At 37.7% G+C, this 14,176-nt stretch overlaps 2 protein-coding genes across 3 annotated transcripts in view; one reads left to right on the top strand and one right to left on the bottom strand.

The window, feature by feature from the left end:
• Positions 1-3,943, bottom strand: part of LOC139741454 (protein kinase C iota type-like) — a 127,868-nt gene extending 123,925 nt beyond the window's left edge. For both annotated transcript variants that reach the window (XM_071652040.1, XM_071652036.1), the window contains exon 1: positions 3,803-3,943. The gene's annotated coding sequence lies outside the window, so the exon portion shown is untranslated. The remainder of the gene's footprint in view (positions 1-3,802) is intronic.
• Positions 3,944-4,322: 379 nt separating this feature from the next.
• The window catches only part of LOC139741483 (uncharacterized), a 149,279-nt gene continuing 139,425 nt past the window's right edge, over positions 4,323-14,176 (top strand). The window contains exon 1 of the mRNA XM_071652068.1: positions 4,323-4,413. The gene's annotated coding sequence lies outside the window, so the exon portion shown is untranslated. The remainder of the gene's footprint in view (positions 4,414-14,176) is intronic.

Below are 14,176 nucleotides of genomic sequence, written 5' to 3' on the forward strand. Positions count from 1 at the left end.
TATGCAATTACCACCTATTCTAAAATTGATTTCATGATATGCTGAAACTGTAGATAAAACTGTTTGAATGGAATAAGAATGAGTCTGTCAGTGAAATATCCAGTAGAGAATGTTCATTTACAGCTCAATGGGATACCATTTAGTGGGAAGGCAAATGAGTGTACACATCTGACCACACGAGGGCACTTTAGCAATGCTATTGAGATTGGTTAATGTGCTGAAGGTTAAATTTGGTCATGTGACATCTATTTTCCAATCTGGCACAGCTAACACAACTGCCTGTCACTCGCACAATGACTGACTGGAAACTAGTTGGTAGGGCATCAAAGGAGGGATTTCTCTTACTTACATTTAAATGAAGATTTTAGCAAGCTGTCCCACATTACTTGCTTGACAAAATAACATGCGGGTTCGTTGCATGTTCTCTAGTCTGGTTCTGCCAATGATTCGTACTTTTTTTGTTGTTGTTGCTGTGGTTGAATTGTTCTCAGAGAGGGACACACTTTGGCAACTGGGGAGAGATGAGAGGGAGAGTCGGAAGTTGTGGCCACAATGAAATCATTAGGGTCTACTGCCCCCAGTGGTGAGAGCCGTATAGCTAATTGCAATCCTCCAAATTTGGAAAGTCCTACTTTCAAATGGCTATTTTTGGGCGGCGTTGTTGCCCTCCATTGGAAATCTAATTTCCTTGCCCAAAGATCAAAACTTTAAAGAACCACACTAGCTACGTCATTTCACATTGTCTGTATGACCACCACTTGTAACCTAACCAGTGTGACATTTATTTCATGACGATCATGTCTATCTGTGCCATCCTACATCAAACTGCTTGAAATGGAACAAAATATGTTGTCCCCATTGGCCCAGTCATCAACATCATGCCCAGACCTACATTGTACATCACAAAGACCTTCATTGAGTCTACATTTAAGAAAAAAAAATGAATATATTTTATTGTCTAGATCTAGGCTAGTAGTAAACCTGAAAGATGATGCCATGCACAGTACTGGTTACTATGGTGGTACAAATGTAATTTCTAGTTCTGTATTAACCTGCCCAAGGTTTGACCTCCCATGTCAAAATTGTACAGCAGGTTTCTACATATAGCCAGCGGTCCAATTTTGGATGGTGTTATGGTCGAATTATGGGTGGCTTGCTTTACTCTGCCTAAAACTATCGTCTCATACATCATCCTGACATCTCTAGGATTAGGTTTTAGGGTTGGACCTACTACTCATCGACCGCCTAATGTTTATTTGCTTGATAAGAATATTTAACACTGAAATTCACGTAAAAAACTTGACCTACGTGATTGAGAAAATCCAGCTCTATCAAATGCCGTTGTTCCCTTTTCGATTCAAAGTTTCAGTGCAAAAATATCACTGACGAACTTGCGTGGCCTCGTTTCAGCTCCCCGCGGTAAATCTTGTTATTAGGATCTACCGCTGTTTTTGCATTGACAATGCACGCAAACCGAGTTGTATTGAACGCCGTGTTGTACGAAGCTTTTTAGAAGCCTTTTAGAAACTTCCATAGACATTACATTGTGCTGTCATTACGATTCGGTGAAAATATTCATTCGAAATTTTGTTCTTGATTACAACCATTACTGAATAGTGAATTATCATGTTTTCCCACACCATCCTAATCTACATTCAAAGCCAATCCATTTTTATGTGCTTTGCGCGCAGAGAAGTGCATACTAAGTGTTCAGTGCGCGAATTATACGCGGTCGGTTTAAAAGAAGGTGGTCGATATGTAGTAGGGCTACCCTAAATACTGTATATGCCGAATATTTCATGAGGTTTTTAGTTTTTTGAATTTCACAAATCGGGTGCTATTCACAAATTTAAAAACACACCAAAATATCAACTCTCATCCCAACATGAATATGACATACACAAATTTTTTCATTCAGTACTGTACTCCACAATCGCGAATTTATCCACTCAAAAAAAATTGTCATGCAGTCCCGATTAAAAAAACAAATAGACTCGCTAAATATAGCTATTGGCATATACAGCAGGGTTTGGGCCTGTTGTGGCATGTGGCATCAACTTTTAATGAGAAAGCCAATGCTGGCAATGGGGTACAGAACTGCTTTGAGTTGTATAAAGGAAGGTGCTGCTGCACTTCTTTTAGCCAGAGAGCAGTGATTTCTTGGAATAGCATTCGTGCAGATACTGTTCAGGCAGCATTATCAGTTAATGCCTTCTGCCTTCAAGTCTACGCTCAATGATCACTGGAAACAGGAGCATAAACGTAGCGTACAAGGCACATAGGATACATTTAATCCAGATCCAGATTGCATAAATTGACCACCCCATGGTCATGGATGCATCACACTGAACTCTTCAGGCTCAGGATTGTTGATCTGTTGAATGGCCACCTACTACTACGTACTAGTACTAGACCGACCAATGGCGTCCCTGTCCTCAGTGTCCCGTGCACCTCGTGACACTTCTGTACAGCGACAGGGCTGTGTATAGTTGGCCCTCTACATAAACATACAAGTCTTTGACTTACTGGGCATAATTGTAGACATAGGTATTTCAGCTCTGGTAGAAATCTAATACAGGTAACGATAATTCAGGCCCACTCCTGCAGCAGAGTGCTATAGGATGGTCATTCTGTAGCCTGACCAGACACTGTGCTGCGCACAGGGTCTGACATGTGTTAGTGTTTCAACGTTGTAAACGACCGTCACTATTGACGGCAAAATCACATAAAATACCTTTTATTTTGTATGATTTTAAGAGTAATATAATTTGCAACACTTACCTACAGCGTATTTTCCTGATGGTTGAGTTGAATTCGGCGTTTTGTTGGTATCCAGACCTTATTGTTGAATTTTTCGGAGTAGATCGTGCGGTGGCATCTTTTCCTTCGAGAGCTTCACAAAAGCAACAAACTACCACGCATGCGCATTCAGAAGTGGTTGCTTTTTACGTACGCCCGTGCGCCCGTGCGTTTCATGTGTTACGTAAAGCTTGTAGTAGATCCGCGCGTGCTGCACCGGCAATGATTTGAACTTTTTTAGTCGGGGTCATCCGACTATCTCATCACTTCCGCCCCGACTACCTACGTTGTAGTATACGAGAGTGAATGCCATTCATATAACACGCAGATGAGGAGTGAAGCAGTAAGGACGTTTACAGACCTGATTTCAGCCATAGATTTCGGTAAGTTTTAGACGTAATTAAACAAAAAATCGCATACCGGTTATTGAATGATGGTCATAGATTACGATAATTCCTTATATTTTAGTTTTCCACGATTAATAAAGATATTCATGAAGGAAACAGTGAACGATAACAACGTCCGCGAAGGAATAGAGGTGCAGCGCTGTCGCTTAGCGACAGCGCTGCGTGTAGTTAGTCATTCTGTTACTGAGTGTTGCATGTTGATAAGTTCATGTTTAATATGCATAGAAATTACGAGCACTACCCAAGCACACATCTTGTACCCAGCATTACATGAATTTGAACAGCTGCATCTGCACATTTCGTTCCTCCTCTCCGGTTTTCCTAATGCAAGCAAGGGAAAGGCCTGGGAGTATGATGGAGGTACATGTACGCGCACCACACACGGAGCTCAGGAGGCAACATCGTCATCAGTGCAACATCCATCCCTTCACAGCTCATACCACAGTACCAATTCAATTGGCGAGAACCACATCATATCATATGCATCACCACACCACCACACGCACAGCACACAGAACGATGTTCTATTATCATCTACCGGTATCTCTAATAACTAATTCGTACTATCAGTAATCAAATTACTGACATGCATTTACCGTTTTGCCAGACAAACATGCAGTGTGTGCTGTAGGAAAACGTAAGGAGTCTTTTTTCCAAACACTTCTTGAAATACTGCTTGAGAAGTTGTCACTTTCGGCGGCCTCTTCTTCCACTCGGACACTCCTATTCTGTTCTCGCCATCTTTTTAGAAATGTGCGGGGTGATTCCATTTTCAGTTTAGGGTTCATTATGCATCAGATAAAATATAATGTAGAGTATTTGCAAAATAAACCTGCTGTTTGATTTTTTTTATGATAGAATAATAAATAAAAATATTTTCATGCATTTTTTCTGGACCAAAATGATCTTGAATATAAACATTTCTTTTCTACATTAAAACAAGATCCATAGTTACTACCTACTCATCAAATGTATCGACCCAAATAAGCCACTTGTCAGATGTGTACTGTAGAAATGTCCAACCCACCACTTCCGGATTGCATGACTAACACCAATGGATTTCTATAATGAGCAAGGTAACTGCATCTGCATGCAACTGTTGAAAGTAATCATCGCCATCGCCATCGGGCTCTGAATTGTGAGAGGAAAACATTACCTACCATCACACAATATAGATCTAGACGGAATAATATAAAGCGAGTATACAGTGAGTATAATTCAATCCCATTCATAATTTGACTGATCACATATTCTCGTAAGAATTCTCTTTACTCACAGGTGTAAGTTTCGATGATACCTGCTTCTAGGTCCGTATGTCCCGGATAGCAGATATCTTGTAATATATCAACACTCGATCTTTTGGTATTGGTAGCTAGCTCCTTCCCCCGGGTAGCTACCACTAAGTAGGAGGGCAGAACTTTTAACTCCTGACGAGTAAACATGGAATTTCGGTAGTATTACACACGGGAAATGTTTTTTTTTCGCCTGGCCTTCTGAGTACCACTGCCAATTCTCTCATCCCATTGACCATTGTTTCTTACTGCCAATAAATTTACTGGTGTAAAGTTTTGGCTCCAGGTGTACAATGGGCAATCATAATAATATATGTGTTGGTCATGTTCCTGATCACAATGATGACATGTCATTGATACTGTACGCTGCGTGTGCTGCCATGCAGGCTGCCTGCATGCTGCAGAGTATTAGATGGGTAGGCCTACTACTACTAGATTTGAAATCATAAGAATGGGAAAAAATGTGAAAAGGAGAAACTGGAATGGCATATGCATCATGGATACTGTGTCTATCATATAAAAACCATGCAACATTATTGTGCACCTCCTCTCAAGTTGAATACGATGTGTTGTCGATGAAACGGTGACATATTTTATGTTGATGCTTGTGAAGGCCTACGTGTCGGATTTTACATATATTTGTCTCATTATCTTTGGGGGAGAAGCGAAACTATGATTTATATCAAGCTTTACGTGTATTTAACATGAGCCTACTTAACAATTTTATCCCATTATTCCAAGAGATTCTTTGTTTTGATTTTACTTTACAGAAAACAATACCCAAACGTCCAGTAAAAAGAGTAAGAAAAAAAGAGAAAGCATTTAATGCTTTCATGGTCATCTGCTGAAAAGTTTAATAATGTTTATGCAACATGTCTATGAGATGGCCTACATCTTAATCAAGTTTATGGTGGAATCTTTGTTTTGTTTTGTTTTGTTTTTTGTGTTCAAATTGATTAGTAAATGACTGTTGTTTTCTACAGAAGATTTGTAGGTTAACCAATTGTTTTAACAGTTTAAAAAGAAATGAAACTGACAAAACAGTGCCAGACAGACCATACAAATGTGAGCTTCCTTGAATATCCACTACATTAAATACTGACCACGAGGGCATCACAAATAGCCATTCTTTCTCTGCCTCTCTATAGCACTACTTTCCTGCCTATCCTGTAGTGTGGTAGTAAGTAGTAGAGATACTTTCCAAAATCTCCGTCTCCCAAGTCTGGTCTTAATTTCCTCAACGTTTCTCGAAGTGGTGCATGCGTCCTGCCTGTGCATCCTGTTTTCTAGCCACTTGCAGGAAGTTGTTGGGAAGTTTTGCCCTTGTTCACCGTTTGCATGTGGTTTGGGTTTGGAGGCATTTAAATTCATTTAATGATTTTATAATGCAATCATACATCAGTAGACCATGCTGAAGATCTATAGGGGATAGAATGTTGAATATGATATTCAGCATTACTTGTGAATAATTTGCAGCATTTAATGCAATTATTTTCTAAGATCAGTTGATTGCAAATTTCTTACTTAAAATCAGTGATTCATACATGTTTTACTTCCTAACTCTAGTTTGAGAAAGGAGGTGTTTTTTATCAGTAACTGTATTTCAGGGAAACTAGCTTAGCACTTTTTTTGTTTCATGTTTTTCTGTTTTTGTTTTTATGGATTTCACTATGAGCCAATGTATGGCACTTTTGAATTTTGTTTTACCACTTGAAATCAATCTCAAAGAAGGAAGCATTTGGTCAGGGAAAAAAAAAGTTGTGACTGATTATTGTGTTACATGCAAGCTTCCTTTAGAAATAATTTACTTCATACATGATTGTGTTACTTCCTACTCTTGTTGGAAGATGGAGATTACTATCAGTTACTGTATTTCAGGGGAACTAGCTGCTTTTATGTTTGTTTCTTTTGTGTGTGTCTGTGTGTGCATGTGTTTCTTTAATAGATTTCACTATGAGCCAATGCATTATGGCACTTTAGAACTTTGTTTTCCAGAATTAAATCAACTTCAAACAAGGAAGCATTTGGTCCTTAGGAAAAAAAAAAATTGGATTGACTATTGTGTTAAATGCATGCTTTCCTTCAATGTGTGATTGCACAGAAAGATTACCACTGATTTAAGGTGTAGTATTTTGCATAATTCAAATGTTTGAATTGAAAATGCAGAATCATTAACCAGATGAATTTATCTTGATGTTTACAATTCATGCCTAAAGAAGTTGGCACAGTGATGAAAAGTAGACTGATTCCTTAGCAAGTAGATTATTTTTATGTAAAATTAATTGTTTGAAATTAGAACAATTACAACTTATCAGTCTTGTTGTGCATATTTATATGTAGCCTTGCAATATTTTAGATTAAAAATTCAGTAACTTTAATATTCTATGTATGAGCACTATTCTTGCCTTCTATGCTTCCTCCATTTTCTCTAGATTTCTTAATGGTTTTTTTTTTTGGTAATTATATATTCTAACCATGTCTTTCTACAGTATTCCCCTTTGTTACAATCCTGTAGTGTTTATTCTATTTTGTTGGTTTAAAATCTTTTTCCCTTCAAAGACCTGTGGAGACATTTTCTCTGCCTTCTTCCTGTCCGCAAATATAAGTAATTCTCTCATCCGTGTTGTTCTCATTTTTTTCCATCTCACTGCCATTGATTCAATTGCATGGTATTTCTTGTCAAAGCTGACTAATATTCCTTGGTGTGACACTTTCAGCGTAGCATGACAGTATTGTTTTTTTTACTGTACTTGTACATATTGTTCAAGTGCGGATTCATGCACTGTGAAAAAACACACACAAGCACACACACAATACAAGTTTAGTAGTGGCATTCAGTATCTACATGACGTCACTCACTGTGAATAACCATTGAAAACTACTGCTGAAAATTTTTCACACAATTGAATGTATGCATAGGTACAAATGTACATCTACAGCTAACTTCATAGAGGACATTGTGCCCTGTGGTTGAAGAATGAGCCAAGGCATGTGCACATCAGCCGGATGTTTCGGAATAGTGCGCTATTTTCAGAATCTCGAGTTTGGATTTTCATATCCCGATGACAAAATAGCACGCTACTTCATAATGTGATTTCAGATTAATTAGCGCACTAATCTAAAAGCTAAGCTTGAGAAAATTTCTTGACTCAAACTTGGGAAATTTTTGAAATAGCAGGATGATTTGCGAACTAGCGCGCTATTTGATAATGTGAATTCACCTCAAGAAATTAGAGCGATATATCCCATTTTGCCTAGCGTGTTTGCAGTCGTGAAAAAAATCTTGAGTTTGGATTTTTATCGGGCTGATTTGAAAACGCCTTTACAAGATAGTTCTTTTGAGATGAGAATCATCGAATCAATTAGGTCAGCATCTCAGTGCGTGGGTGAGGTTTGAGGAGAAATTGAGGAGTATTTCCTAAAGCGGTAACCCTGTGCACCTACATTTGTACAGTGCATGTTTTCTGGGAGCAGGTTGAAGCCAATACCGTAGAGTGTTTAAGAGCCCAAAATAAATGACAGGTAATACCCGATATGCAGACGGGTCTCCAAGCAGCACTGACTTGGTATGATTTGTCAGGTGGCAGATGCCTCAAGTGTGCCGAACAGAAGTTTGCCGAAGCGGCAGAAAAAAAAAAGAAGGAAAGTCACAGGATTATCACTTCCATGCATAACATCCATGACTACCATCCCATACACACTACCCCCCCCCCCCTTTCCTTCTCTTACCACTTTGACCATTGTTCCACTTGTCACTTGATCCTAGACAGTCACTAATTGTAAGGGCACGTGTTGTGGAGCGAGGCACACTCTCCACTGCAAAAAAAAAGAGTGACAGATATTTTTGTGTCCACCACGCAACCTGTTGTCAGTTATCTCTTCTTCCCGCGATGACGCGCGACTCATTTGGAGGGGGGGGGGGAGATACGATAATGGGACTGTGCGTGCCTCTCTTACCAAATGTGCCTCAAGGATGGGATATCTGCTGCCATCACTTTGGTGTCTATCACTGCGTGGAAATTGATTCTGTCGGTGGAATCTCCCAAATCTGTTCTCTTGGAGGAAAAACAAGGGGGGAAATCGTCAGAGAGGAATCCTTGGGAATCTATCGGGCTAATTTGCCGTTGATGGCTGGCGGCTCAATCAGTTGGCAGAAAGGGAAAAACTTCAAGAAAACTGTTGGATTTAGATGTGACTTCTTTGAGAAGAAACATGCATGGGAGTTGACTGTGTGACATTGATAAGAAAAATAGCCAGCTGGTTGGACTCTGCAGTGTTGTCGAAGCTTAATGCCGTCCGAAAAGTTACAAAGTTCAAGTTTTCCCAACATGGTAAGATGCCAATCACTTTCTTCTTCACACATTGATCCTCTTAGATAGTGGAGCTTTTCCCCCATTTTTTTTTTCTTTTTTGCAAGGAAAATGTTGAGCATGAACTGCAGGATTTTCCAAATGATGTTTGAGCATGATCAAGGGGAGTTGGTGACACTGTTAAGATTAGCTCACGGACAAATATTGATATTCCTTATTTTTTTCATGTTGCCTACCCAAGGTGTCAATGTATTTTTTTTTAATGCTTATATTGTGGATCTTTATTTTGGCTTTAGATCCAGTGATACTGCAAAGCTTTTGAGTTAAATGGTCCTCTTGACCAGTTGGAATTATTCCAAACTGTTTGCCAGACACTAGTCGCAGACAGAGTGACAGGTTCTGATCAGAGGAGAGGTACAGTATATATTGCCCATAGCTTCATCTCACCTTATTGTGTCTGGTATCATGTTTCCATTAGCTGTATAGATGATATACATAGTTCTTATTAAAGATATTAGATATTTGATTCTGAGTATTTAGCTGCCAATATACAGTATGTTCACTGCATATGTTTGTCATTGATGTTCAGACCAGTTTGTGACTGCAACATCACAGGTCCCTCATCATCAGAGATCCCAGATCTATTGCTCACATCTCAGAAATAGTTGGCAGGGAAAAGTAAATTTATTTCCTAAAAAAAAGAACCGTTGATTAAGAGCATGTAACATACAAATGCTGCAGAAAGAATGAAGAACCTCCCCCCCCCCCCCCCCCCCCCCCCGGAAAAAAAAATGTTTTCTCTTGTGAGCACGTTTGCTCAAGATTGTAGTAAAATTTACCTCTCAATCAATATGTGAGGCCCAGTCTGGAGTGGTGTTGTAGTACTCATTTCCGTGTGCCAAACCCTGGAATTTTGTCTCGTGCCAGCAAAGCTACAAGTAAAACTACCTCTAGGAGGAGATGATGCTTCATTTCTCATTTTGTGTTTCACAGTGGTAAATAAAGTAGATCATAGAGTCTATATCTGATGTCTGCGTGATTGGAAATGAAATAAACTTCAGAAAAATATCTATAGAACTGGTTTATATGCAATGGGAAAATTACAATTGAACTACGAGGGGTGATAGAAAATGCATTAATCCACACACTATCTTTGCAGCAATTAAAGTTAATGACTTTGGTTGTTCATGCACATGAAAGTCTCCTTTTTACACATACACTTGTACAACCATGCATACAACAGCAGATATTGTATTTAGAAGGTCAAATATGAACAGATCCTGTCATATACTTCATGCCACCAGGCATATCTACACATCTGAATATAATTATACATGTAATAATCTATTGGTTCATGGTAGACATGTTTTATTAAACATCTATTAAGAATTGATAACCAGACAACTGACATGGTCTCATAAAAGGATTAGGTCATAACTTCATATTCCAATGTTTGTGAAATGATTCATCTCTAGATATTATTTGTAGGTCATCAGACAAGAAACAAGACAGTCAGTGATGTGTTGGATTACATTTTTGTTCAATATCTTTAATTCCTTTTCTTTAATAATTTTCATTCCTTTTTGTAAAGAAATCAAATATGATTGACTTTTTTATTTGTTGAGTATCTGGAAAGAACAATTTAATTCTTGGCTTATTCATTTCAGAAGAGCATGAATGTACAATGTACCACAAATGATTCTGACAAATATTTAAATACCATTGCTTTGTTATCAATATTAGTCTCTGTTTCCTACATTGAAAGCAAATTTCATATCCATGTATTCCTGTGTAGCATATGTAGCACCTGTTAAAAATATGAAATGTGCAATTCTATGACTGTTTCATGTATATCCTGGTTTAGTCTCCAGGAGTTTAATTGCAGTGATATTGAAACCGCAAGTTCTCCCCAGATGTTTCTTAGCTTTAGGAACCAAAATCTAATCTATGCATCATTCAAGCACATTTTTCTATTAGATGATGTATGTGCCAGCATCATAATGCTTTGGGAGGTTGCCAGTTGTGTCAAGACAGAAGTAAGTTCCAATTCAGTCAATAAATTGTCATTTACATGTACATGGTTGGTAAAATTGTGTTTACTCCTTCACAATGCCATACATGTTGTAGGTGTCATGCATATCATTGCACTTTTCTAAGGGATAATCAATGTATATTGTGGGTACTCACATGTGCATGGTGAGTTATTCTCAGTACTTTGTACCCTTGTCAATATCAAAGGTTGTTATTTGAGCAAAATCCAGTCTTGTGACATGAGGCTATGATTTGTATGTTGATGCCATCAAATTGAATGTTTCCCATTCGAAGGCAGTATACTCATGGGCATTCATTGCTATAGTTTTAACTCTTCTCACAAAACAGTACTTTTTAATAGTTATTCAGTTTGAAAAATCTTAGATGCATGGTCCTGGCATGCTACCGCTGTTTCTGGCTTGTGTGGAAATGAAGCAGTAACATATTTTAGTTGAAGTTTTTTAAATGCTGTAAAGAATGATGATACAATAGTATAGGACTTTTCTTATCACATCTCATTTTTTTTTCTTCTGTTGACAGTAGGAACGAATGAACTATCCAAAAACAATTAATTCAATAGCAAGGTGATATTTTCATTGATATGTTGTCAATGACAACATAAAATTTTGAAATGTTTGTATCTGATATTGGTGAGAGGTTTTTGTTGTTTTTTTAAAACATTTCTCTACAACTTTTTCAGCAATGTTCACCGTTTCTGTTAATTGAGCCACCAAGATGCTATTTTTAAGATAGTAAGCTGCTGAAAACATACACACATACTCCTACAAAACAAAAACAAATGAAGGGGAATCTATGGCCCATCCATGCGTAGTACATAGGGACTAGTTCAACAAATGAAATATGGTACAGATGTTGGGGGAAGTAGTTAATTGTGCTGTTGTTATGGTGAAAGAATATTTGCAACATTACATGACAGTGAATGGGAGGGGTGTCTCTATTGTGTTGATGAGTGCATTGAAGGTTGAAATAATGACTCATTAAGGATATAAATATAGGGCACATGACTCAATGTGCAGATTGTCTGATCATAAAATAGTGTACCGGTAACCATTTTTTTTTTTTTTTTTGTGGTGGCGTTGTTTTTTAAAAGAAAATGTGCGATGTGCACAGAATTTGAGGGGAAATAAATGGTGCGTGTTTGAATATGAGAGTACACATTCTAATACACCAAAAGTGTTATTTGTAAATAGGCCTATGGCTGTAAGCCAGCCTATGGCTGTAAGCCTTCTCTACTTCTTAGGAATCATTACATTGATTGGCCTGTAGCCTAAATCCTAGTTCACATGAAATACACCTAGTTTGTGTGACAAAGTGTGTTAGGTACATTGTATTCTGTACACTTTGTTTCTGGGGATGCATATCCCTAATTAGCTTTAAAAATATTTATAATGTTTTTCATATGTGGTCGAATTTAAATGTCAGTAGGTAAAAGTTTTAATCATTTCAGCAGCTTCATCATGTGCTTCTTTGTCTGTTTGTTTGTTTGTTTGTTTTTGTGTAGATACTGTGCACTTGTTTTTCACAAATGTATTTTGCAAGTTTCAACAACAACAACAAATCAATGAGGATGTTTATTTATCTAAGAGTCTGTATACATGATTATACAATTATATGGAATTTCTCCTGCATTTTATCTGCCTTGTCTTTGTAAGTAATGACCATAAATGATAGCTTGTGATCAGGACATTCCTGTACGATGTACTCATTTTTTTTTTGTTTTTTTTTTATTTTTTGTTCTGAGCAAGTAAATGTTTGCATCATATCATCATTTCTCACACGCAATGCACGCAAGCAGAGTGCATCGGTTCACAAATGACGTCAAATCGCAATCCTGGTCATGCATGTTGATTGAGTATTTCCTAAGCAAACTTGGCACAAACAGTGATTTTCATAATGTGTTATTTTCATCTTTACCTGATTGTGAGCTTGTCTGTATGCATGCACACTTTTGACAATTTGAAGTACAATGTACACTATGCAGGGTGAGTCTATCTGTGGTGTAACCATGGAGCTTTAACACATGGTGTAACCCATCACTCCTGATATAATTTTTTTATGCCATAAGTTATCTATTTGATGCTATTAAATTGTTTTCTCTGAGTGTCGCTGCATATTTTTTTAGTCTTGTTTTTATTAGAGAAAGAGTACGGGGGACGCTGGTTGAATTCATTATCAAATTCTTCACAAAATCTAAAAGGAAATTGCACAAATATGTTGCACAAATTGCACAAAATGTTGCCAAATTAAGAATCTGAAAGTTAGCAATTAATAGGGTCAAGAAAGTTCCAGAACTGAACCCCTCCCACAAACCATGTTATTACAGAGACACAAGGCTTGTACATTTGTATCAAAGTTATTTTTTCTACTCTACTTAGAGATCCAACACCAATGCTTTCTGAGTCTTTATGATCTTGGGAGCATGCCATTAAATCGTTCCATTTTCCCCAATTTTTAAAATTTCACAATCACCTTCAAGAAGATACCAATTGCATAGATTATGGAATGGTCAAGGATTGAGACCTGCACATAGGACCTAGTAGGAATTTTGCAAGTTGATTGATGTTTTTTGTTTTCATTTTAAAAATGAAATAAATCAAAACTAAATTTCCCTTACGTAATATCTACATGTCCAATACTGGGATGATAGTACAAACTGTTGTCAGTTGACATTTCTGATTTTATTTGGGCAAATGTCTTCCATAGAACAGCAATTCAGTCTTTGGATAGTAATCACCGATGTACAAATGTGTAGATAAGAAAGTTTACGTACTGTATGTATTCTACAGTAGTACTACACTACAATGCACTCCCGTTATAATGAACACGGTTCTAACGAAATTCTGGTTACAACAAAGTAAAATTTCAGGCCGCAACATTTCCTGCTCCATGTTTTTTTTATTCTTTATGTGCTCAATTACAACAAAATTTCAATAAATAACGAAATACAATTGCCGGTCCTGAGGACTTCGTTATAAAGGGAGTCCGCTGCATCCTAGTGGACCATCTAAAAGTGCAAGTTGCATTTCTGTGTATAAATGTGCATGTACTCAAATACACTTAGATGCTACCAACAATTTACTGTATAGTGTGGTCGTGGACCACCTGTACAGTGTACTCATTTGTAAATGGATTCTTTTGCGTCTTTTCTTTTGTGTATACATACATACATGCCTTGGTGCTGTGTGTTGCTGTAAGTAGACACCATCTTTCTACAAGCCTGCTGCATGAAATGTGATACCTTGATGAAGGTACTTGCGTCATTGTTGCTGGTAGCTCTACATCTCTCTACCAAGACCTTTGTGCACATTTACATGCT

This window comes from Diadema antillarum, unplaced genomic scaffold, assembly GCF_040938485.1.
Source record: "Diadema antillarum isolate AM-2024a unplaced genomic scaffold, OU_Dant_1.0 seq00000931_RagTag, whole genome shotgun sequence".
Taxonomy (NCBI): domain Eukaryota; kingdom Metazoa; phylum Echinodermata; class Echinoidea; order Diadematoida; family Diadematidae; genus Diadema; species Diadema antillarum.